Raw genomic sequence first — 26,440 nt, forward strand, 5'->3', positions numbered from 1 at the left:
TAGATTTAAACAGCTGCTTTCTCAATAAGGATTGGGCTAATCATCTCTGTGATTCACAAAACATTAGGAAATCATCACCCAAAGAAGCTTTAGTCATTTGAAGAAAGAATGAGGTATCTAAGTATTTCCAAAATCAAAATTATTGTGAATTACATTCTATGTCACATATAGGTATGTTGAACCCTTGATGTGATTTTCTTTCTGAATTAAAAGATTACATAGGAATATGCTCCTGGCTTTTAAATTATTCAGTTGTTTTATATATATGTATGTGTGCATATATATATACACACATATGCATAAATGTGTATATATATATCTTTTATTGTTTATGTAAAAAGTATTTTAATACCATATATTAAATAGATCATTGCTACTTTTTCTACGTCGAATAAAGGGGAAAACAATTTACATAAAAAATAAAAATTAGTTAAAATTGTACTTGATATAGAGCATTTCATTGTCATTAAAGCATATCAGGTTTCTATGCACAGCTAGTCAGATACAAGTATCTCCTCTATGGTTTTGGCATTGCTTTGTGGGGGAGTAGAAATCAATTCTCATAAGGTTGTTAATTGACTTCCGCTCTAGAAAACTGTTTCTTATATTACGTTTTGATACCATTTGACTAGGAAATCTGTATACCTTTAGACTCAATAACATGAATTAAATAGGATATTAGTCCCGAGGGCTGGTAAATGCAAGATTTGGTATTCAACACAAAAGAATTAAGTCTAAAAGTTCCATCATTACTTCAGAAGAAATTCAGTTCAAATAATGAAATAATGAAAAAGGAGGCATTTTGTTCTTGCATGACTTAGAAATGGTTTTCAAGACTGTTCATCTCGTCTGTCTATATCTTGCCTCTTTTTTTTCTTGAAGCAAATGAAGCAGTTTACTGGAACAGACAGAAATTTGTGACTTAATGATAAACCCCTGTACTCTTAACCCTGATATTGAAGAAATTAAGGCCTAAAACAGTATTATGTCAAAAATATACATTCACAAAAAGTGAAAGAGACATGACTAACAGAGAAAGGAAAGACAGCTCATCACTACTGCTGTGCACAAGTCTTTACATTAAGATCTTATCAAATGGGATGGAAAACAAAACAAAACAAACAACGCAATATCCTCCTTTCTGTGGAGTATCAGTGCAGTAATCTCTTCTGGATGAGATCCATTGCTTGGATCAATAAAACATTTTCCCACATTTCCCTGCTGGCCTCTAAGCCTCTAATTTCCACTTTAGCCTTTAATTGATTCAAATTATGTGGGATTGTACAATATTATAAGAAAGTTACCCCATTACTTCTGCCATAACTTCTTTCTAACTTTAACTGCTCTGGGGATTTCTATTCTTTAGAACAAATTTAGGATTATTCTCAAGTTTTCCTTCTCTTTTGTTACTCCATCATAAAAATGTGGTTATTCAGGATGTTTGTTATTGAGCCTTTAGCATATTTGAAAATTGTTTTTCAACCTTATAATAGATAATATATTCAATATTTTACAACTTAAAAAAAAATTTAAAATAAATAATATGTACTATCTAGTCCACTGTTTTGCCCTAGATCCCAGAAAGAATATATCTCAATAACCACAAATAAAATGAGTTTTATTCTTTACTTACAACCTTCAGTGTTTTCTTTTTGCTCACTTCCTGGGAGGACTCTTAGCAGATCTTTGGGATGAACCTGCTAGTTAGAAAACATAAAATGCCAGTGCTCAGTTTTAGAAATGTGAATCTGAAAGCTTTCACCTGTAAGCCACATCCAGCCAATTTGCTCTTTCATTTCCTAGTGTTGTTCACATACTTGTCCACTGGTCAACTGGACTGTGAGAAACTCAGAGGACTCTGAGCATTCTGCCAGTTGTCTAGCCCACTCCTTCAGTGATTGCACAGGTGACATTAATGTTATTTAAGTGGATTTAAATAGCTATGTGTGTTATGGTTTTCCATCTTCAATAATTAGGGTTAAATGGTGAAATCACACCTTATTGACTATTTTGAGACATATGCTTTTGACTGTGAAATGAAAAACTCTACATTTTGATAGTTCTTTTTGCACTTTTGAGTTACATAATGAAGTTAGAAATTCACCTCCGCAAACATGCACACCTCGGATAGTATCATACAGTACTAAAGATCAACCCTCTATGAAGGTAGGGTGATAGTTTCTTGGCCTTTTGATGTGTTATTTGTGACCCTGAAAGACTTGCTTTCTACATTTTCCTTTTTCTGCTTATTGAGGCTTGAATTATGTCCCCAGCAAAAGACATGTTCAAGTCCTAATCCCCAGTCCTGTGGCTGTGAATTCATTTGTAATCAGGATTTTTGAAGACATTTTTAGTTAAGGTTATTCAGGGTGTGGATGTGAGCTCTCTTGTAAACAGGATTTTTGAGTACGTTAGTCGTTAATGTATGGCCAAACTGAGTTAGAGTAGACCTTAATCCAATATCCCTGATGTCATTGCAAGCAGAGGAAATTCAGGCAAGTTAGTTGGTAGAAGCTAGAGAAGGAGACAGAGATCTCCAGGTAAAACAAGTAGAGATTCTTCAAGTCTGAAGCCTCCACCAGAACACTTCAGACTTCAGAAAAACCTGGCCCGCCAACACCTCAATTTTGTATTTCTAACCTTCAAAACTGTGAGACAATAAATTCCTGTTCTTGAAGGCAACCAGTGTGATGTATTAGTCATAGCAGCTTTGGCAAACTAAGACAGGGCCGAAATCTGAATTTCTTTAGACTTTCTTGGGTCTCGGGTTAGAGACTAGACTGGAAAGTTGATGGTGAGTGGCCATGCTTTGGGTATTCACCTTAATCCTATCAGTATTTGACATCCATATGGCTCTGTGACAGTATGACTGTCTATCATTTTTACATTTATTGCTCATATCCCCTTGTCATTTAGATTTTATGATGACATCTACACGATCTATAGGTGTTATGCCTCATTGCGTTCACTTGTGTGCCCTCTGGGTTTTCTCCTTGAGCATAGTTTCCAGTCTCTTAATACTGTAAATCATCTCTGACCTCCAAATAAACCACTCATGTTTTTAATATGTTTATCTTTTTCAGGACTCTTTTTTTAGTACTAAAAGATTGATATAAATATTTTTGATAAATGTTGTCATTTGCAAGTTTAAGTTTGCGGAATGTTCCTTTCATGAAGTCACACATAAATTTGAACTGCAAGATCTCCAATTTCTTTCCAACTTGATGAAATACTGGTTGAGAAAAACAAAGGCAAAAAGATTTACTTTATTTTGGAATCAAGAGGATAATATTGAAAAAGATACTAGTGACCAACTCCACTAAATAAATGTTTTAGGCATGTTATGATACTATTTTTATTTGGTGTCCTGGAATTTTTATTAATTAGCCAAAACCTGGCATAACACATAGTATATATGTGAGGTCCATGAATTATTTTGATTTTGCTACAGTTCTTCCTTTGATTAGGTGATTGCCTTCAACTGAAAAAATATTTTAGATTATTGCTTTTTGGGGCTATGGTATTCCAAATAAACAATTTGATAAATGCTTGAAATTGTAGGACTTTAAAGCAGGGATTCCTAGGCAGAGGTTCATGGACCCCCAAGGGGTCTGTGGAAAGATTTCAGGAGGTCCATGAGCTTAAATAGAAATCAACTTATTATCTTTATTTTCTCTGACCTTTAACTGAAATCTAGCATTTCCTTCACTTATGAATGTATGCAATAAATTACAGTAGCATTTATTTCATATCACATTACAGTTGTTGCTTATCTTGAAAAATTGCTTATACTCATCCATACTTTGAAATTATGGTAGTTGTTAGACCTGACGCTAATTGAGTATCATGAAACTATTTGCTGTTACATTCTGAGAAGGGGTCTGTGGTTTTCACCTCTTTGGTGAAGGGGCCTGTGGAACAAAAAAGTTTAAGACCCCTGTTTTAAAGTAACATTTTTATTTTACAAGGGATTTTATATACAAACTATTATAGCCAGCTAGATGCTCAAACAATGGTGTGGTAGTTTGGAACTGCATGTACCCCAGAAAATCATGTTTTTAAAGCTAATCCAGTCCTGTGTGTGTAAACTCATTTGTAAGAAAGAACTTTTGATAAGGTTACTGCTGTTAAGATATGACCAAGGATGGGTCCTAATCCTCTTACAAGAGTCCTTTATTAATGGGATGAATACAGGAAACTGAGAAAGAAAGCCATGGAAGCAAGAAGCTGAAAGCAAAAAAACCCAGAAGAGAGGGGAGAGTCTGGCAGAAGCTATCATGTGCCTTGCCATGTGGCAAAGGACCCAAGCATCATGGGAATCAGCATTTGGGAAGAAAGCATCACCTTGATGATACCTCAGTTTGGGCATTCTCACAGCCTCAAAATTGTAAACTTGTAAGCTAATAAATTACCATTATTAAAGCCGACAAATTTCATGGTATATTGCTTTCACCAGCTCAGCAGACCAGAACAAACTGCAAGGGGTGATTAGTATTGTTGAATAAGAATTTCTAGAAATATCTGAGTAATTTCAACTTTTCTTACTTATTCGGTAGAAACCTCTTATTATAGCAATGGACCAGGATAGTGTGATTATGATTTCAGTAAATAAAGAACATTGATATTCTCCATTGCTTCTCATTCTTTATATTCTTTAAAAATATGATGGAGTGACTATCTAACAATATTATTTAGAAGTCCTCCTTGGATAAGCTATTTGCTTATTGTGTGTCTTAGAAATACCTTACAGAGAACTTGCATCAGGAGCTCAAGTGTTTGGGCAGTAGTCAACTGTCTATGAAATGCAATTTCATGGGGACCTAAAATTTTTTATTTTTTAAATCAAAATATTTCTTCCAAGAACTTTCATAGGCCTGAATTTTACTAGTGTTGTATGTGCCTTTGCTATTTTATTTAGGAATCTTCAGTTGTGCTATAAATAAAGAGAAAATGCTTAGGATGGCTGAAACTACTGAGAAACTAATTTTTATATTAAGCATTGTGACAGTTTGAAGTTCTTTTTTGAATCCCCAAAGGTTTTGTTTTAAACTAATTTATTCCTGTGAGTGTAGTACCCTTTGATTGCATTAGAATAACTTTAGATCACTTGATTAGATTGCTTTTGATTGGACTACTTCAGTGAGGTATGACTCAGGTTGAATCTCTACCCTCTTGCTGGGTCTTACATAAATGGAGACACCGATGGAGAAAGGAAATTGCCATATTTATGCTGCCATGTGAGAGAGAGGAATACAGAAAAACAGAGAAGCCCTGAGAGGCTGAAGGAAGACCTGGAGTCTGGAGCCAGCAGAGCATAGAAGCACAGAAGGAGGCCTGCAAGGGGCTGGGCCCAAGACACAGCTAAAGGCTATAGAGACAAGCCTATGCCTGGTTGCCCAGAGCTGATCTCTGGGGAAGTGAGCATGGAAGGGAAGACAGGGACCTCAACAGAGATAGACCACCATTTTGCTTCCAAAGTGGCAGGACCCCAGGATCACCAGTAGCTGGCTTTGGTAAGAAAGTATCTCTGATGGTGCCTTAATTTGGACATTTCACTTTCATGGAACTGTAAGCTTTTACCCTAAAAAAAATTACCATTATAAAAACTAACCCATTTCTGGTTCTTTGCATCAGCAACTCTGTGGCAAACTAAGACAAATGTATGTGATGAATAGATTGTAAACATAAATGAAACTCACAAACTGCATTGGATACAGGCAGCTTGTGAGAAATCAACAAATTCATAAGCTATTTTAAGTAGTTAAGTTAGTTACAGATGAGACTTATTAGACAAGACTGATGATAGATGGAAGGAGATGGAAGGACCCAGAGACAGTTAATATTCATGATACATGAATATATTCATGATATATTCATGATACACATACATGATATACCCAAAGCACTCAATGCTAACAAACGTTTTGATTTTATCCTGGCTCCACCTATCTTCTGTTCAGGGGACTCATATAAAATCCATGGCTGGTCTTCAGGCTACAGGTGGGACCTGGATTTCTTTCCCCTGCACTCTCCAATAGAGCAAGCATGTGTGGGTTCCAGGCCTTCTATCTACCAAGTCCTGGTCCTCATAAACCAAACCACCATGGAGAAAGCTGATGTATCAGATAAAAGAGAGCCACAACACTTGAAAACATCTTCTAACAAGTTTCAGGTTGATTGGTACCCTGCTCGTACCCAGTCATATGTGTGTTAACCTAACTCATCTCCCTTCTTCTCACTGTATGTGATTTAAGCATCTTAATTTCATCAGTGAGACTTTCTGTTCTGTGACCTCTAGAATACCTTGCCAGGTAGAGTACTTGCTGGCTAACATAGTACGATGGCAATTTCCTACATAATACAAGACATTTCTTTCAACTAAGGGGTGGAAAGTCTTGTAACAAATTGGAGCATATATGGATTTAAATCATTATCATCTAATGATGTCTTATCTTGGTTTAGTTTATCAGGACAGCTAGCCAATTCATCAGATGGGCTGTGCAGAAGGAGCATGATTACAGTGATGGTGGAGACTGGAGAAAATGTTGCCTAAGAGCAGAAGGGAAGGATGAAGATAGAGAAGTGTCTGGGAAAACAGTGCAGGGGTAGATAGACGCAAACTGGGTGACAGGCATGATTGTATTGAAGCTCATCGAAGTGATGTGCAATGCTGATGTGGAGATATCCTGATAATGTCCAGATTGTATAGACATTACCTATATCTACTTAAATTGAATGAGTTGTGGTAGGAGGTAAATGACGAGAAGTTAGTGCTACAAATTTAAGTGTTTTCACCAACTATGACAATTTTTTTTTAAGATTTTATTTATTTATCTCTTCCCCTTGTTTGCACTTGCTGTCTGCTCTCTGTATCTGTTGTGTGCTAGTCTTCTTTTTTCCCCTTTCTCATCCCCCTCCCCCACCCTGCTGTTTCTGCTGTCTGTGTCCTTTCTCTGTGTGATATTCTGTATCTATTTCTCTTTTTGTCTTCTCTTCTCATCTTTCTCCTTTAGGACTCACTGGGATTCAATTCTGGGGACCTCTGATGTGAACAGAGGTTACCTCTCCCCTTTGTCTCTCTTTTGTTGTGTCATCATCTTGCTGTGTAATTCACTTGAGTGAGCCCTGGGTTACCATGCGGGGACTTGGCTTGCTACACAGGCACTTGGCTCACCACGTGGGCACTGGCTCACCATGCGGGCACTCTCACAGACACTTGGCTCACCACACAGGCACTTGGCTCGCCACAAGGGCACTCACATGGGCACTCAGCTCACCGCGCAGGCACTGGCTCATCACATGGGCACTCACGTGGGCATTCAACTCATCACATGGGCACTTGGCTTGCTGCATGGGCACCCACATGGGAACTTGGCTTGCCACACAGGTACTCGGATCACCGCGTGGGCACTTGACTCATTGTGTGGGCACTTGACCACATGGGCACTGGTTTGCCATGCAGACATGCTTTCTCTTCTTCTTTTTCACCAGGAGGCCCCAGAGATTGAACCATTGTCCTCCCATATGGTTGGTAGAGGCCTCATCACTTAAAACATATCCACTTCCTGACAATTGTTTTTAATACTGGGTGACTTTACATTATTTTGTTCAGATATTATTTCAGTCTTCTTTGCTATGTGTTCTTTTTCTTTGGCCCCTTTAGATTATTACTTTTGTAGAGAATATCATTATCTGCACTGTTTCATCTCTTTCCCTCTCTGTTCCCTAAGAAATTTCATCCATTATCATAGATGATGTGTATGAACCTCAAATCTCTATCCTTAGTCTTAGTCTTGCCCTTGAGGTGCAGACCCACGTGTTGAACTGCTTGTGCATATTTCTCTGAATGTCCCAAAGGAATCTCTATCCAAGATGTCTAACTCAATATATTATTTGCTTGTTTCCCAATGTCTAATATTTCCTCCTTATCCAAGCTACAAAGTTACTTCTTCCCTTTTGTCTTTGAAAGATACTAAAATTGGGAACCCACGAAGCATCTTATTTTTCCTTTTTCTTTTATCATACCCAACTAAATATCATATCCTTTAAATTTTACTCTATTAATATTATGAATTCCAAAAATTGATATTGGATTATGTTTGTAAATTGGTTTGTTCCTCCAGGCATATTAGAGTATATTGGATTCAGAGGTTTTATTTTGACTTGATTAAATAATGATTGAGGCTTTGAATCAGCCAATCAGTATCCAAGTCCCCAAGGGGGTAGGAACTCACAGAGAAACCACGCTACAGAGAAGGGAATTTGGAGTTTGAGCTAGAGCCCAGGAAGTAAACACACAAGAGAAGAACACAAAGGAATAGAGACAGCGCCACAAATATGGCAGAGGCCCTGGGAAGAGGGATGAGCTGTTCACCTGATAGTCTACAGCTGACCTTGTGGTTAGAAGCAAGTCTGAGTCCAGAGAGAATTGAGCCCCAGGAAGAGACACAAAGCCTAGAGAGCCTGATGGCCTACAGCTGATATTGGAAGAAGCTGGAACCATGGTGCCTTAAGAGGAAGAGGAAACCTGAACGTTGGCAGCCATTTTGCTCCAACACATGGAACAGACTTTGGTGAGGGAAGTAACTTATGTTTTATGGCCTGGCAACCATAAGCTTCTACCCCAAATATATACCCTTTATAAAAGCCAACAGATTTCTGGTATTTTACATCAGCCCTCCTTTGGCTGACTAATATAATATAATCAATATTTTCCTAATTTCCCCTTTGCTTTATGTTCTACATCCTTAAATTGGATTGTTCCAAGTGTTTGCTGATGCTCTTCCCTTTCAAAATCTTACCTTCCCAAAATATAATTTGCCCTTTTGCTTGTTTGAGTTTTCTAAAATGAAAATTTCCTGCTTTATTAGAGAAGTTGTAGGTTTACAGAAAAATAATGTAGAAAATAGAGTTCACAAACACCACCATATTATTAATGCCTTGCATTAGTGTGATACATTTGTTACAATTCATGAAAGGACATTTTTATAATTCTGTTAACTATAGCCCATCATTTATAATAAGGTTCATTGTGTTGTAAAATCCTATATTTTCCATTTTGACAGCATTCAACTATATAATTTAGTGCTGTTAATTACATTCATGATTTTCTACATTTTGTACTCTCTATCCCATTGAAGCTATAGTCTCAACCCCACTGAAGACTCACAAAGGATTCCCATTACTAACTAGATGAAGTGCAAGCTTCTTTGAATGAATTACAAGTTCCTCTCCCCTTACCTGGTCCCTATCTTTTGCTGCAAAATTATATATTTTTATTTATCCCTCTTGTACAGCAAGTTCCAGCATTACTGAAAGACTTGTAGTTCCTTGAACATCATATGTTTTATTCATCTGTTGATGCTGGGTCCCACTGCTAAAATCCCTTTATCCTCTTCCCTCTTCCCCACCTGCTTGGTTGATTCTATCCACGTTAAGTCCTCTTTAAAGCTTTTGTTGTGTGCTCTGACAATTAATCATCTCCCATACATGTTGCCTGTAAAAGCTTATCATTTGAACTTTCCACCTTGTATTGTACACAGTTGTTTTGCATTCCCAGAGTTATAGTGCTCTTTTCCTTACTTGATTGTGAGGCCCTGAAGGTAAAGGCTGTGCCACCTTCATCTTCAGGCACTGAGCACTGAGCATAATACATTTGAACTGGCCATGGTCTCTGATGTTTTGTGTGACGCATAAAAAGCCAACTAATGGCATTTGGGCAGTTTTGGAGTGAAGGTGAAGTCAGTTGAAGTTTCACCAAGTTACTAAACTAGTAATAAACAACGGATTAGAATGGATGCACAACCTACCTTTCTTGCGGCCACAGACACTCCTGTGGGTGGCAAATTAAAAAGAAGTTACAGTGAGGAAACCACCATGGGAGAAGAAAGAGTTATCAGCAGATGTGATTGGCTGAACAGCCATGACACCTAGTGTGGTGGCACCACGTGCTTTTTTGTCTTTCTGGAATATTCTTAAAGGAAATTTTGATACTATTCAGATCAAATCTTATAAGGATTTTAAAAAATACATGCTGTATACATATATCAGGCCTTGCCAGGGTACCATAACCCTTCGGACTTGTTTGGGAAGTGCTGCTTAATACTGCAGGTCATCAGGTGATACTAGTCTTAAGGCCAGTTTCTCTCAACTTTCCCATAGCTGTTCTAACTCCCGACCCACAACAGTGCTTATATGACATTGATGGCAGAGTAACTTGGTTTTTAATATTAAAAAAAAAGTATAGACGTAACACTGGAAGAAGAACACTTAGATGGAAACCTGAGATGCTGACATCCCTGGCACTCAAGGACCCTGCAGGAGCTGGAGGCTCTTTAGGAGGCGGAGAGCAGAGAGAGATTCCAATTCTTCTTATATAATGATTTTTCCAGTCTTGTCTAAATAGTAGGTGCTATTTCTAGTTGCAACTGTCTTTACCCTGGTTTTTAAAAATTAATCCTGTTTCCTTAATTGAACTAACTTCCCCAATTTCCTCTGCCCTTTTGCTTCTTGTCAGAATCTGCTCATGCCTGCCATAGCTTCCCAGGAAAGTGCCTCCCTGATCTGCTTTCCTTTTACGTGTTTCTTACAGATTATGCTAAGCTGGACTTCTACCCATGATGCCTGGTTCATCCCTATCTTCTTATTTCTCTCTAAGTGAATCCTCAAGTTTAGAATTGGATTTAGCTCCCCCCTTACATTTTTTGGTGTTTTCTGCAGCAGCACACTTGTCTCCTGTTTTCTGCTTACTTACTTAAGGATTCCCCTCTATTTTGTCCAGGAATGAAGGGCTTAATTAAGTAATAGTGACTTATATAAATGTGAGAAGAACTGGAAGAGCAGAGGCTGAGGGAACTGCCACTGAAGTTCGGGAAAGCTCTGGCTTCTAGTTGCCCGAAGCAGGTGGTTCTCCAGTGCTTGCTGAGAAATGGTGGTGGTTCCAAATTATCTTGGGGAAACTACCACCAGTGATCTTGGTCTACACAAGCAAAATTTGTGTATCTCAGGAGCCCTGGGGGAACACATGGGGACATGATGCCTGCCCACTCATTGGGCTGCAATGGCCTCCATCCATTCTGCATCCCAAACCTCATACCTGTGCTTCCCACTGGCCAAACTCTGAGCAAGACTCATATTGTAAATAGATTCTGGAAAATGTATTTGCAATTCTTTGTGATGAGAGAAAACTCTAGAAGGGTCTGGAGGTGATGCAGTCAACAGGCAATCTAGCCCACCATGCTGCATTCACATTCTCACACTCTTCTGGATTTCCTATCTAAAGCAACACATGTAATTTTGTCTAGATCACAATTTCATTTGATATCAAATCTGTATGGGGCAGAAAAAATCAAACTGAATAAGAAAAAGACAAGTTGAAAGCAAAAGTCTTTGTGGTTTTGCCCCTTCTGGGTGGCACTCCAAACTGTGTGCCCAGAAGAATGGAGGGGACCACTATGGAGCTCAATATTTGAGAGGGTCTCAAGCAGACTGAAGAGCATGGGAAGGTGCGTTGAGAGGGCTGAAAGCATAGATAGTCTGCTTTAACTTTGTGCATCCATCTCACCTTCAAAAACCCTGTCCAGCTCTTCATCTGGCCTTTGCTATATTCATCATGTTCTTCCTTGTATATGGTGTGTACTTGATAAAGCTCCTTGGTGTCAGGGGTCTGTTTTGGCCCCTCGGTGTTATTCTCATCTAGCACAGTAACTTGCCCCGAGTAGGCACTCAGTAAGTGTTTGCTGCTTGATGGATAAGCCTGTATTTCTTTAGTATTTGGACTTCCCTGCTGAAAGTGTGTGTAGTAGGACCCACTGAAGTGTCAGCCCGAGAAAAATGGACATCATAAAGCAGTCCAAAATAGCAATGTAGCTGAATTGACAGTGAATGCCTTGAAAAATGTGCCATAAATTTATACCCACAGAACATACATCAAGTGTGGTGAGTGCCTGTGCAAAATGTAAAAAGTAAGAAGCAGTCTTCTTAAAATGCTCTTGAATTTCTGCACTTCCAGGAATGTACAGGTAGCTGGACCTAGAAAATGAGTGGAATCCAAGACAATAAGATTGCATTTATAAAGCTCGACCTACAACTACAACCACAATAAGAGCAAATTGAAAAACAATAATCATGGGAGAAATAAGTAATAGGAACTCAGGGCCCTGGATACCTGGTGAATTAGGAAGAGAGAAAATCTACACTGCTGTAACGTCACAGAAAAAGACAAGATGGCTTAGTTAAGGTAACAGCCAGAGAGTGAGTGGCCCAAACAGGAGCAGATGTTTGTACTCCATGAAGTTATTCAAGGCTCCAGATTCCTACCCTCTTGCTGCTCTACCATCCTGAGGTACATGGTCGAAGCTGCACTGCTCATGGCCTAAAAGAGCAGACAAGCAGAGTAAACAATTTTTCTTACTAAGCAAAAATTGTAGAAAACGCACATCCCATGCCAATCACATTTTGTTGGTGAGTACTTAGCCATTGTATATCTAAAAATGTTAAGACAATGGGAGTTCTAAAAAATATTACTTCTTTTGTCTCTATTTCTTTGAATATATGAAGCATTATTTTAAAATTCAGTGTTCAATATACCCATTATCTGGATTCCACCTGTAATATTTGCTCTGAAGTTCTCAAATTGTCTGTACCCATAGAAGAAAGCCCGCAAAAATACCTTTCACCATAACCATATGCTGCTTCTTATTCATTCTTCCCTGAAAGCAAATGGGAAGCAAAATAATTTGTGTAATTTTGTTGCCTGATCTTTTATGTCCCTTATGCCCATCTCTAAAACTTTTTGGCTATTGGTTATGAATTTACAATAAAAATATTTTTATAGACCTAAAATATGTATAAACTTACCATATTTAATATCACTAATGTTTAATGCTTGTCAAGAAATACTCATTATTTTCCTGTAGTTATTGGTAATTAATGAAATTGTTTTGTTTATATGCAAAGGGAAGGGGAGTAACAGTAATATTTAATAGTTTTGTTGGCATCTCTATAAACCTGCCCTTAATTCTGGTATCTGATATATTTTCAAGAATTGAATATGGATTTTCCTATTAATTACTTCTGAATGTGTAACTAGAAATGAATTATTTGTGTATAGTATACAGGCTTAATTTGTTTTGTATCATTTAAAAAATTGGTGAGGTAAAATATCTTACTACATCTAGAATACCATAAAAAATAGAAGTAATTATTTTAAAAGGAACATTTAAAAATGTAGAGAGATTTTAGTGGAGCCTGAAAAGATTGTTGACGAGTCTGGAGGAATTATTCTAGTAATTAATGTCATGGCAGATGACCAGAACAAATACAGAAGGGAGGATAAGGGCAGGGCCTGGTCTTCCGGTTCGTAAGGGCTTGTGATTATACTTCTTCACTGCTTCAAGTTAAACATAAAGGCTAATGGGTCAAGTTTAAGGAAGTTTATCTTCAACTCACAATAAGGAAGATGTACCACAACTCAATGGACCGCCTTATGAGGCAGTGAGCAGTAAAGTAGATGCCCAAAGATGTTTGTCCAGGAACAGGGCAGAGGAGACGCCTGTTTGGGAAGTAACATCAGATGACCTTTGTTATCACTTCTAGACAAGAGGTTCTAGGAGCACCAAGCATATTTGGTCATCTTCAGAGAGCTTCTCTGTTGTCTTCAGTGAGACCAGATATACAAGAGACAAAACCACCTAGTTTTTAAATAGTAATAATAAAACAAAAAGAACTTGGGCATCAATGTGCCTTCCCAATTGTGGATCTCATCCTACTGTTGTTTTGGGGGAAGGATGGTTAATGGTCAGGAATCTGGATGTGAGAGAAGTTCTGTGGTATCTGGAGGAGGAATCGAAGGGAGCCCTTGGTGCAGCTGGTAGTTTGATCAATGTCTAACCTGAAGGAGACTCTCTAGTGCCTGAAGCTCCAGGTCTATTTGGCAAAATCTGCCCAGAAACAGACTCTTTACATGCCAGGCAGTATAAGGACATCCTCAAACAGGGTTATGTCTTCATGTTTACAAGCAGTTTCAATCTCCAGGGCCTAGCTCTTTTGATGCTGTGATTGGGTTTGGCACGGGCCTTGGTGTCAGATCTCTCTGGATCTGAACCAGAAGCTAGCTAGGACTATTGATTTTTTGCTATCTTGCCATGAAAGCTTTATAGTGGTCTGTAAGGCTACTTGTTTCTTCAAGAATATTTTATTTCAGACTATCTAAATTACACAGAGAGTCTCGCTAACGAGGGCAAAAAGCTTTATTCATAAATATAAATGTCTAAAGATGAATTATCTTTCTCACATTTTTCCTTGATTCATGCCTCATCGAACTTGTGTCTTCAAGAATATGACAAAGATGATAAGCTTTAATAGAAGAGCAGATTTTCATAAGTGCTTGCTGAAATGAACTTAAGACCTTATGAGTGATAGAGCCAATTATTCTGTGGCCTGGAAGTGAATTGGCAGAACTTAGATTTCAGTTATGTTTAATTCTGTACAATATTAGATATGACATGTATTTATTAATGTTAATTTATCTTCAGAGACATTAAATCTGAATGTTCTCCTTTATTATGCCTACTTGCATCCTGTTTATCAATATCTATCTCAAATTATTTCTCTTGCATTCAGTGACAATCAAAAATTAAATGCCAACCATTCCATTTTGCTAATGGTTAAAAAAGAGATAAGCATGATTGTTGCGCTTGTAGTAGATGCTGGCCATGACCTGCCCATATGAGAATGGGCCCTTCTGGCTAAGACTGCCTTTCCCACTGTCACTGAGTAACTACGGAGAGTCAGTGCTGCACACACTCAACACCAGCTCGTAATTGACATGCCCCCTCTGGTTCCCAGGGCTCCTGTTACACACAGTGGTGCGTAGTTTGATCATTCAACCTTCACTGGTCCTCTTATGTCTCTTTCTTACTTCCCCACTCCCTTACTGACATTTTAAGACATTAGTTTCCCAAACTACTACTTCTTGAATTCTCATTTCAGGATCTTCCCTGGAGGAATAGTCTGTCCAGTGTGTAGAGTGAAAAGGAGAGAGTGTCACTTTTTGCAGATGATTCTCCATTTTAGCAGGTCTGGCAAGTAGAAACACTGGCTGCCTTTGTTCCAGACTATGGTTTCAAGTATATTTGTAGGTGGGCAGTTACAGAGATAAGGTTATATGCCCATTAATGAAGATGTGGGGGAGCAAATGTGGTTCAGGCAGTTGGGTGCCCACCTCCCACATGGGAGGTCCTGGGTTCAGTTGCCACTGCTTCCTAAAGAAGACAAAGAAACAAGCAGATAATGATTAGATAACAAGCAAAAACAATGAGCAGACAGTGAGTAAAAAAATACCAAGCAGACAAGAAAAAATAACAAGCAGACCATGAGCAGACAATGAGAAGAAAAAACAACAAAAAAACATGAGCAAGACAACAAGCAAAACAAAGAGCAGACAGCAAGCAAAAACAAACTAGCAGGGCGTGATGTGGATCAAGCAGTTGGGCACCCACCTCCCGCATGGGAGGTCCTGGGTTTGCTTCCCAGTGTTTCCTAAAGAAGAAACAAGCAGATAACAAGCAGAAACAATGATGAAGCCACCTCAGGGGAAAAATGTTGTGGGTTTCCTAAATTTAGGGTTGCTCTCATATATTGCAACCTACTGGGTGAGAAGCACCTGGCCTTCTTCATATTGTACTGTGGAAATTGGGACTTAAGGTGTTAACACGAAGATGATACTATAGCTGTGAGTAATAAGTCATTAAGTCCTTTGTCCAGGGACCTCTTGCTTTCTGCCAGTATTCATGAAACCATGGCAGTCTAACTTGTTAGGTTATAAGTAGGTAAAATTCAGACCCTTTCCAGTCTTGACACACCTATACAAGTAACAGTATCAGGTTTCCTTCAGGTATTGAAGAAAACGCTTTACAACCTAGAATACAGAGAGAGATCTGCTGGGCATGGAAGAAGTCAAGGTTAATAGTGCTTCATGGTAAGATATTTGACATAGGCTTTGAAGAAGCACTTTGGCCAGCCAGACTGGTCAAGTACAAGACCGGCATTCCTTGCTGGAAACCAGCTGAGGAAATATAAATGCATAAGACATTTATGCAACATGGTGGAAACAAGAAATGAAATCTGAAAAATCATCTGAGGCCAGATTATTATGTAGGGGTTCATATGCCTTACTGAAAAGATTGGACTCCATAAGTCTGTTCCTGATCCTACCAACTTAATTCAGTATCATGTATCCCTGGGCACCCAAGAACATATTATTCTTCGCTCTATTATGTATTCTGTGTGGCATCAAATTGCCAGATGGTCTTTCTATCATTAGAATTGCAATGTGACAAAACTGGTCGCATATTTACCATATCATGAGTAGAGTTGTGTGACTACTTAATTAAATGAAATTAGTGCCCCAATGTGATTTAAAAAATCTTAAGTCTTTTGCTGTAAGAATAAAGATAACTAAATTTTAATTTCATTGAAAATATTTGACATTAGTGGAGCCAAAGTTTTATTAGTCATTCATTATTAGAACATTTTATTTTTAAATCTAGAGGGATTTTCCCCAGTATTCTTATAGTTTAAAAAAATCTTTTCCTGCACTGCTCTGCCATTTAATTTTTTATGAGAAAGAGCACAGAAAAATAATCAACTAAGGTGTTAATTCCTAAGGACCCAGTACTAAAAATTATCTTGGAAATAGTTCTATGTACACCTCTCTTTAAAAGTGCAAAGCTATTTATAGTAGATTATCTTAGGAGGAACACTGGGATATTTTCTCACCTCATGGGTGTCTTAGTTTCTCAGCTGCTATAACAAATACCACACAATGGGTTGGCTTAAGCAGCGGGAATTCATTGGCTCACTGTTTCCAAGGCTTGCTTCCTCCTACACTTCCAGTAGCGTTCCAGCAGGCAGGCAGTCCTCAAGCTTCCCTGGCTTTCCTGCCTCATGGCTGTGTCCTCTCCTTTCCCTTCCAGCTTCCACTGACTTCAGGCATTCCTGGTGGCTTTTTTGCCTAACCCTCCATCTTGGTCTAGCTTCACACCTTAACTAAAAGGAACACCTTCAAAAGGTCCTTTTTACAGTGGGTTCACACCCACAGGGATGGGATTGAGCATAAGTAGTTTTGATTTCCTTGGGGTCCATACTTGAACCTGCCACCATAAGAAAAAAGAAAAAGAAAAAAACGTCTGTAAAGCTGTTGATTTTCTGAGAAGACTTTTTGGAAATTTGTTAACACTTATTGTAACTTTAAAGAATTTGTGTTCGGGTTTTTTTTTGGTTGTTTTTGTAACTTATCTATTTTATTATTTATTTATTTAATGCTTTAAAAGCCATTCATTTACTCATTCATTCTGCATACAACAAATAAGGAGTACTGCCCTCCTGCAAAGGAGCAGAGCAGACTGTGAATGGAAATTAAATACAGGCGTTGTGGCAAAGAGATACAGTCAGCACACCGTGGTGCCCAGGTCAAAGCCAGCCTGCCGTCTGTGTTTGCAATAAAGTGGGTTTTTTTAAAAGGTGTTATTTAGAAAAATTGTTTATTTCTGTTCGTTTCATACATCTTATTGCTCAGGAAACGGTCTTACATACACATCTGAAATAATGTGCTATCACGCACTCTGTTTAAAGGCAAAGCATCATAGGTAAAGCTGATCAACTGCCCAGCATTCTCACGTTACAGGATCTCGCTCCCTGACCTTACATTAACTTCTGAAAATCAGAAATGCCATCTCCAAAAACTGTTAAGGGAGTTGTAAATAAAAAACACACACTTCATTCAATATTATAGTTGTATAAATGGAGTACATTTCCTTCATTGGTATGCCAGCATATATACTGTGATAAGATTGTCCCTCTGATAATACCAAGAAGAAATTCTAGTCCCAGCTTTAACAAGTTTCTTATGTTTTCATGAGATGTTTCTTCTGCCGCTTTTCATCCTTCCCCACATTTCATGTTAGAGGATTGGTACAGCCTTTGAAACTTCATTAACAGCAGCAAATCCAGTATCCATTGATTTCTTTTCAAAAGGCACTCTAACCCATCAGATAGTTTCATTCTCATAAATACTCTAGCCATGAAGAAACTCAATAGGATACAGACAAATCCAATGACTAAAAGAAGAAATCTACTGAGTTTTGGAATGTTGGATGCATTGGATCGGTCCAAGATTATGAATCGTAAACCTCCAATTGTTAATAGAAAGATGGATGCAAGTCCTTCGATAACATAGTGTCCATTTACTCTGTAGGCCAGGAAGGCTACTTGCCTCTGCTGCCCATGTGCTTTGGTCATAGAGCCAACACTTGGAGGTCCAACAATAACATCATACATTATTCCTCCGTTGGTGAGGAAGTAAGACACCACCACCAGAGCATACACAATCATGGCTGACAGCAGGTGCACCCAGGGTGGCTTCTTCAGCTTTAGGTTGGGACCTTTGAGCACTAACAGTGGGACTCTGTACAAAGTCTCCACGTTGGTGGTGGCTGGAGCAGCTCTTGGGCTTAAGCCCCTGCAGCAAAGTTTTATTGGAACTTGAAAACATGGAACAAAAACATTTTATTGGAACTCAATCATTTAATGTTACAATAACAGAGTTGAGTAGCTGTGACAGATACTTCATGACAGCAAGCCCTAAAATTATCCTGCCCTTTATAGGAAAACTCACAGAATGTTATTTCAGTGTAGCAAAATCATATATATATATAAACATCATCCATGTGATATTTAATGAGACCATCAGATCAGAGTAAGCACTTTTTAATAGTTTGGATTTCGAAAAAGAAAGTTTAATCTTCCTCTATTAGATATCCAAAAGGAGGGACAAAAGCAGCAGGTAATGTAAAACTAAACTTTTACTGTCCTGAGAAATGTTGAAGTGATTTCTCTTTAATCCATGCATTCACTGCTTTCCATTAATTCAGTGGCAACAATCCAAATGGACGGTTTTCTGTTGCATTGTCTCTAACATCTGGTGAATTCCCAGGAGGGTGATAATAAAGCAATCAGCTCTGCTTGGTCTACTATCCAGGAGCAGCAGGTAATAGAAAGCTTCTGTTTTCCCTTAAAATTTCATCACTGCATTGGACTGTTATGAAATTTAAAATAAACTCTTCCTTTATATTACTATTTTTACATATAACTTTACATTTCAATTACTTTCACCTGGCCTTTTCCCAGCATGAAAAAGGCTACAACTCGTTAATGATCCCCAAGAAGATATTAAACCCAATGGGTTTATGTGTCATTCTATGCTAAATTTCAAGTTGAAGACACAAGCCAAGTAATAAAATGCTGTCAGTTGGAGGATTCCATCTCAATCAGGTGTAGCTCTTACAGGAAAACACTGCAGATCAGTGTTCTTTTGTTTGTTTTATAAGATTTTTAAAAATATTACAAGGTGACATTTATATAAATAAGGTTTCTGTTTTAACTATTTTTATTGGTACAATTAATTCATTGGCATTAATTATATTAAAAATCTTTGTTAACATCACCACCACTCATCTCCAAAAATTTCTTCATTACCTGAGACAGAAACTCTATATCCATTAACTATTTTTCAAAATACTTAAAAATTTTTTTTATTTTTAAAGACACTTAGATTACATAAATGTTACATAAAAAATATAGGGGATTCCCATGTGCCCTACTCCCTACCCCTTCCATATTTTCTCACACTAACAACATCCTTCATTAGTGTGCTATATTTGTTACAATTGATGAACATACTGGAGCATTGCCACTAAGTGTGGATTATAGTTTACATTATAGTTTGCACTCTATCCTGCACAATTTTGCGAGTTCTGACAAGATATTATAATGGTCTGTATTTGTCATTGCAACATCATTCAGGGCAATTCCAATATCCCCAAAATGCCCCCATATTACACCTATTTTTCGCATCTCCCTTGATAAACCTACACAGAGCAGACAGCCACAAATCAGTGTGACTTGAGTGGAAACAAGAGTTGTACCTGCTTCCCCAACTGTTTTTCCCACTGATTGTCCTCCTGTAGTCTATGGAAGTCTCATGCTGCTTATTTGCTGGGTTAGGCCACTAAATCTCCAGTGGACATGTACATGATAATGGAAGTGGTAACAAATTAAGCCTAAATAAGCCATGGACTCTGAGACTCAATCAATCAAATGAACTGAGAGAGTCCTGAGGGGAAAGATATATTTGGATGATGCAAGAGATGATAAAATACCTGGATTATGGTAATGTGGGAAGATTCAGCCTGTATGGGGTGTCACCTTGAGGAACATATGGAAGCTGAATGACCCTGAGGGCATTAGAGGCTTGGGCTGGAGTCCAGAGGCATTGGCAATGGGAAGGGGCAAGTATGGGAGAACAAGAGAATTGCTTCACGTTTTGCCTAGGGCTTCTTCATAACTGATTCTGAACAGTGACCATAGCAGTAGCCCAAATCCTTGGGATTATCGTTGTACTAACAATGGGCTTTGGGAACCAAAATGGTAATGCTACTGTAAGATTCTCTGAAGTTTCCAGTGCCTACACCTGTGCTTCTATAGGTTTGGGTTTCTGTTGGCATCTACTCTTCCTACGTGCACAATGCCCTATATCCTTTTGTAATAAAGGATGATCTAGTCTTTTGAGTTCAATTTATGTGAAAAATTACTGTGAGGTGGCTGCTTCCAGAGATTTATGGTGGCTAATATCTCCTGAGAAAGATGTGGACTCTGATATACCATCAGATCTTGGAGCAATCATCTCTTTCTGAGTCTGGGTATTGGTCTAAAAGCATTAACCTGCCTGATCATGTTGTTATGTGAAAGAGATATTAGTGTTGGCTGTGATAAGTCACATTATTGTTATCACGATTGACTTGAATAATTCTAAGATTGATTGGTACACATATTTACTCTGCAAAGTGTGAAAATCCATTTGACATTCAATTATTTTTAATAAAAATTCAACCATCTGCAATTCTCTAAGTAAACACTATTTACTATGATTGCCACACATATGTCTTATTCCTTTCATTCCTTTCCATATGAAACATTTCAAATTTAATTTGATTTCAAATATGGAGGTAAATTTTCTTGTTATTTGTTCATTTAAAATAATTTCAAACTTAAAATCAATTAATTTTTTCTTTTGGACATTTTCTGTTTGAAATATAAAATTGCTTTGAATTCAGTTTCTTATGTTTGCAGATCCTTGGTTTTTATACATTCCTATAATTTTGACTCAAATGTGGCAATTTAGGAGATAAAAGAAAATCTTTATGTAGTCATATGTCCTCTATTCATCATTTTCTTTTAAATTGTGTGAGTCCTCCTCTACCTTTAAGGATACAATTAAAGGTTTTACTATTGTAAACATATGACTCTATGCTTAGGAATGATAAATTAAGGAACAAATTTGGGTTCCATTTTAGATTTACTTGTTGTCTGGTATAGCCAGGCTATTTTTGAACTCCATCCTTTATTAATTAAGTGACTTTATGGAGATTTGGGGCCTAAATTATCATTTGTCTGATCCTTTGGGTCTTTTCTAATATTTATTCAGTGAAATAAGGAGCAACATTAGTGCTATGAAAAAGTGAAAATTATTTTTACAAAATTAAATAATGTCTTATAACATCCAGAATCTTTTACTGCTTAGATGTCTAGAACCAACTAGCCTCACTGAACATTTTTTAAAGTCACTTAAGGAACAAACACTATTACTTTTTGTGATGATGAGGCTAATGTGTTAACTTGGCCAGGTAATTGTGCCCAGTTGTTTGGTCAAGCAAGCACTGAGCTAACTGTAATACAAGGACACTTCATGAACTTTAATCATCAATAAATTGATCGCATGATGGCTGATTACATTTACAATCAACCAAGAAGATTGCCATCAGCAATGAATGATGTCTTATCCAAACAATTGGAGGCCTTAAAAGGGGAAATTATTTCAGCATTCAGAGAGAGAATCTCCAGCTCTACTTCAGACAGCCCAAGTCTCCTGGGAACTCATCAAGGACCTTCATTGAAGCCCCTGGTTTGCAGCTTGTATTGCAGAATTTGGACTTAAACATTCCCATGGTCTTGTGAGAGATTTTATAAAATCTTTTACTATTTACAGATACTTCCTGTTCCTGTTGGTTCTGTTTTAATAGAGAACACTGACAGATACAGCTTGGTACTGGGAGTGGTTCTTGAGAAACAGAATCTTAAAAATTGGATTTCTGACATAGTTCTGGGAATTTTGCAATCAGCTCTCTACTCTAATTGGACTCAAGGGCACTAATGACTCCCTTTCCAATAATCAAGAGGACACTGACAGTCCATGGCATGAGTTGGCAATGGAGATACACAAACTATCACCACTGGATTTGACTACTTCCATGGTTATAAGAGGCAAGGATCTGGAGGAGAATATTTTCAACATCTTAACAGAGTTTTTTGAAATCAAAAGGTAAAATGATGTTGACTGGCTGTTCCTCAATACTCTGGATACAGCTACAAAAAAAGGGATGAACTAATGGCTTCAAATTTGCAACTTAAGTGCTGCATGAATGATGTGAAAGTTTCTATGTGTGCTCTGAAAGAAAATCTTGTTTCATGCAGCCACAGACTTGAGATCTCTGAAAACCAGACTCAGAGTCTTATTGTATGAGTAGAAGAGTTACAACAGAAACTAAAATCTCAACTTTGCAGGGTGTCAGCTGTTAAAGTGAGGGCGTTGATTGGAAAGGAGTGGAACCCTGAGGATTGGGATGGAGACATATGGGTTGATAATGGAATCAGTGGGGACATTGAAACCCTAAATTCTTCTGAGACTTTGCCAGATAAACCTGTGATGGTCTGCCATGTGGAGATCATATAATGTCTAACTTGTATCACCCAGCCTCCAACCTTCCCCAGAGAGTCTGGACTTCCTCCCAGCCCTGAGGCAGTACCAGTCAAACTCCATTTTGCACTGCCCAACCTCCACCCTGCCCTTAAGAGTCTGCCTTCTGCCTTACAACCCCTGCCTAAAGAGATCAATCCTGTCTCAACAGATGAAAATATAAGGGAATGCCCTGAAATCAATAGCTTGCAAGACATTTCTAATCCTTCTCCTTACTCATCCACATCACTCCTCTTTTTTTTGAGATCTATTACTAGACTAAAATCACAACAAGCCCCAAAAGGTGAAGTGCAAAGAGTGACTGATGAGGAAGTATGCTATACTCTGAAAGAACTGCATAAGTTTTCCAATTTATAAACATAGAAATCTTTATAAATTGTGTGTGGGAATGGATACTGTATTAGGCAGCCAAAGGGGTGCTGATGCAAAACACCAGAATTCAGTTGGTTTTTATAAAGGGTATTTATTTGGGGCAGAAGCCTGTAGTCACAAGGCCCTAAAGAGTCCAACTCAAGGTACCAAGGTACCATAAGAGGTATTTTCTCACCCTGAGTCATTTGCAATGTGTTGATGCAAGATGGCAGGCAGTGTCTGTGTGGGTCCAGTCCTCCTCCTCCTCCCAAGGCTCTGTGGTCCCAGCTTCTTCCCATCTGTCATAGGCTAGGATAAGTCTCATCTACCTCTTAGGGTTCGTACTTCTCCAGGCTCAGCTAATCTGGTCTCTCCACAAGGTCAGCTGTAGACTGTCAGGCTCTCTCACTTCTCAGAGCCTCTGCTGTGTCTATGGAGCCATCTCTATTCCTCTGTGTTCTCCTGCATGTTTACTTCCTGGGGCTCCAGCTCAATACTCTTTCTCTTCTGCCATGTCATATTCTTTGTGAGTTCCTGCCCAACAGACAAAGCCTTAATCACTATTTAACCAAGTAAACATGAAACCTCTGGATCCAGTCCAGTCTAATATGCCCAGAAGAACAGATCAGTTCACAAACATAATAGAATATCTATTTTTGGAATTCATAAACAATATCAAATTACTAAGATACTAAGGGTAGGGTAAGATACTAAGGGTAAGGTAAGATAAAGTTAGATCAGGTTGAATTTATTGATATGGGCCAAATAAACTGAGATTTTGGATTCAATACTGTAGCTCAAGGGGTTAGAGTGGGCTCTAACAGTTTGTTCAGGTGACTGGCTGAAACATGGACCAAAGATCGCCTAGAATTTCTGAGGTTGAGATGCCCAATTTATGGTGGTATACTGCAGAAGAAGGAATCCAAAGGTTAGAGAGACTGGAATACTAGAATGGATTCACCATTTAAGACCTGCCCCCCCACCCCAGGAATGTCCAGAGAACATGTGTTTAACCAGAACTGTGAGGCATAAATTTGTAAGACTATCTCCATATTCCCTTAAGAGCTCTGTGGTTGCTCTTCTCTGTGGTCCAGATATTATTGTGGGAGTTTCTGTCATGGAACTAAAATCCTTAAACACTATGGGGATAATTGGCTCTTGGAGTCGTAGAAACTAAATAGCAGCAGTTAAGCACAAAGACAAGGTGGGTATGGCTACTGAAATGAGAGTCAGAATCAAAGGAGCAATCCAAACAGTCTTGGTTGCATAAACTATGGTGTTGGCTAATTGATCATGGGGTACATAGAAATAAAATCAATGGGCAGTCTACTAAATCCCTAGTTTACTGGTATAAACAGAAGAATTCTAGGTCAAGTGAATAAAACCCTAACTTGAATTGCAGACACAGAGAATCACAACCCTTTAATCAATTCTCGGACTTGAGACAGTTTACAGACCCAGAGCCCCTTGAATGAGGGGAAGAATACTGTCACACTGACAAAAATTTATGCTGTTACTCTTCCTTCCAGCTTTCTCCAAAGAGATCTTCAACCTTTTACCAGGGTAACTGTGCATTGGGGAAAAGGAAATGATCAGACATTTCAGTGATTATTGGACACTGGCTCAGAAGTAACATTAATTCTAGGAGAGCCAAAATGTCACTGTGGTCCACAAGTCAGCATGGGGGCTTATGGAGGTCAGGTGATTGGCGGAGTTTTAGCTCAGTTTCACCTCACAGTAGGTCCCTGGACATATTTGGTGGTTATTTCCCCAGTTCCAGAATGCATAATTGAAATAGACTTACTTAGTAACTGGCAGAATCCATACATTGGATCCCTGACTTGTGGAATAAGGCACATTGGATCCCTGACTTGTGGAATAAGGGCTATTATGGTAGGAAAGGCCAACTGGAAGTCACTGGAACTTCCCCTACCTAGCAAAATAGTAAATAAAAAGCAATACTGGATTCCTGGAGGGATTGCAGAGATTACTGCCACCATCAAGGATTTGAAGGATTCAAGGATGGTGATTCTGACCAAATCCCTATTCAACTCTCCTATTTAGCCTGTGCAGAAAAACAGATGGATCTTGGGAGCTGGGAGTAGATTATCATAAACTTAACCAGGTGGTGACCCCAACTGCAGCTGCTGTCCCAGATGTGCTATCATTGCTCGAGCAAATCAACACATCCTCTGGTACCTGGTATGCAGCTATTGATCTGGCAAATGATTTGTTCTCATTTGCCATGAGTAAGGACCACAAGAAACAGTTTGCTTTCACATGGCATGGCCAGCAATATACCTCCACAATCCTGCTTCAGGGGTATATCAACTCTCAAGCCCGATGTCATAATCTTGCCCGCAGGGAACTTGATTGTTGCTCCCTCCCACAAACATTAAACTGGTCAATTATACTGATGATATCATGTTGTTTGGACCTAGTGAGCAAGAAGTAAAAATGACTCCCAGACTTCTGGTAAGGCATTTGCATGAAAAAGGATTGGAGATACATGCAACAAAAATAAGGGGGTCTTTCAGGTCAGGGCAATTTCTAGGTGTTCAGTGGTATAGGGCATCCCTTCTAATGTGAAGGATAAGCTATTGCATGTGGCTGTTCTTACAACCAAAACAGAGGCATAATACTTAGTTGGTCTTTTCAGATTTTGGAAATAACACATTCCTCATTTGGGTGTGCTACTCCAGCCCATTTACTGAGTGGTCAGAAAAGCTGCTAGTTTTGAGTGGGGACTGGAACAAGAGGAGGCTCTGTGACAGGTTTAAGCTGCACTGCCTCTTGGGCCATATGATCCAGCAGATCCAATGGTGCTGGAAGTGTCAGTGGCAAATAGAGATGTCATCTGGGACCTTTGGCAGGCCCCTATAGGAGAATCACAATGCATACTCTTAGGATTTTGGAGCAAAGCCCTGTCATCCACTGCAGATATCTATTCTCCTTTTGATAAATAGTTTAGGGCCTGCTGTTGGGCTTTACTAGAGACTGAACAATTAACCATGGGCCACTGAGTTACCATGAGACCTGAGTTGCTGATCATGAGCTGGGTATTGTCTGACCCACCAAAGCATAAAGTTGGGCATGCACGGTGGCACTCCATCATAAAGGGAAGTAGTATATATGAAATTATAGAACCCAAGTGGGTCCTGAGGGCACTGAGGAATTGGCCCAAATGCCCATGGCCGCCATTCGTGCTATGTTACC

The sequence above is a fragment of the Dasypus novemcinctus genome, chromosome 16 (genome assembly GCF_030445035.2).
Source record: "Dasypus novemcinctus isolate mDasNov1 chromosome 16, mDasNov1.1.hap2, whole genome shotgun sequence".
In the NCBI taxonomy this organism is placed as follows: Eukaryota; Metazoa; Chordata; class Mammalia; order Cingulata; family Dasypodidae; genus Dasypus; species Dasypus novemcinctus.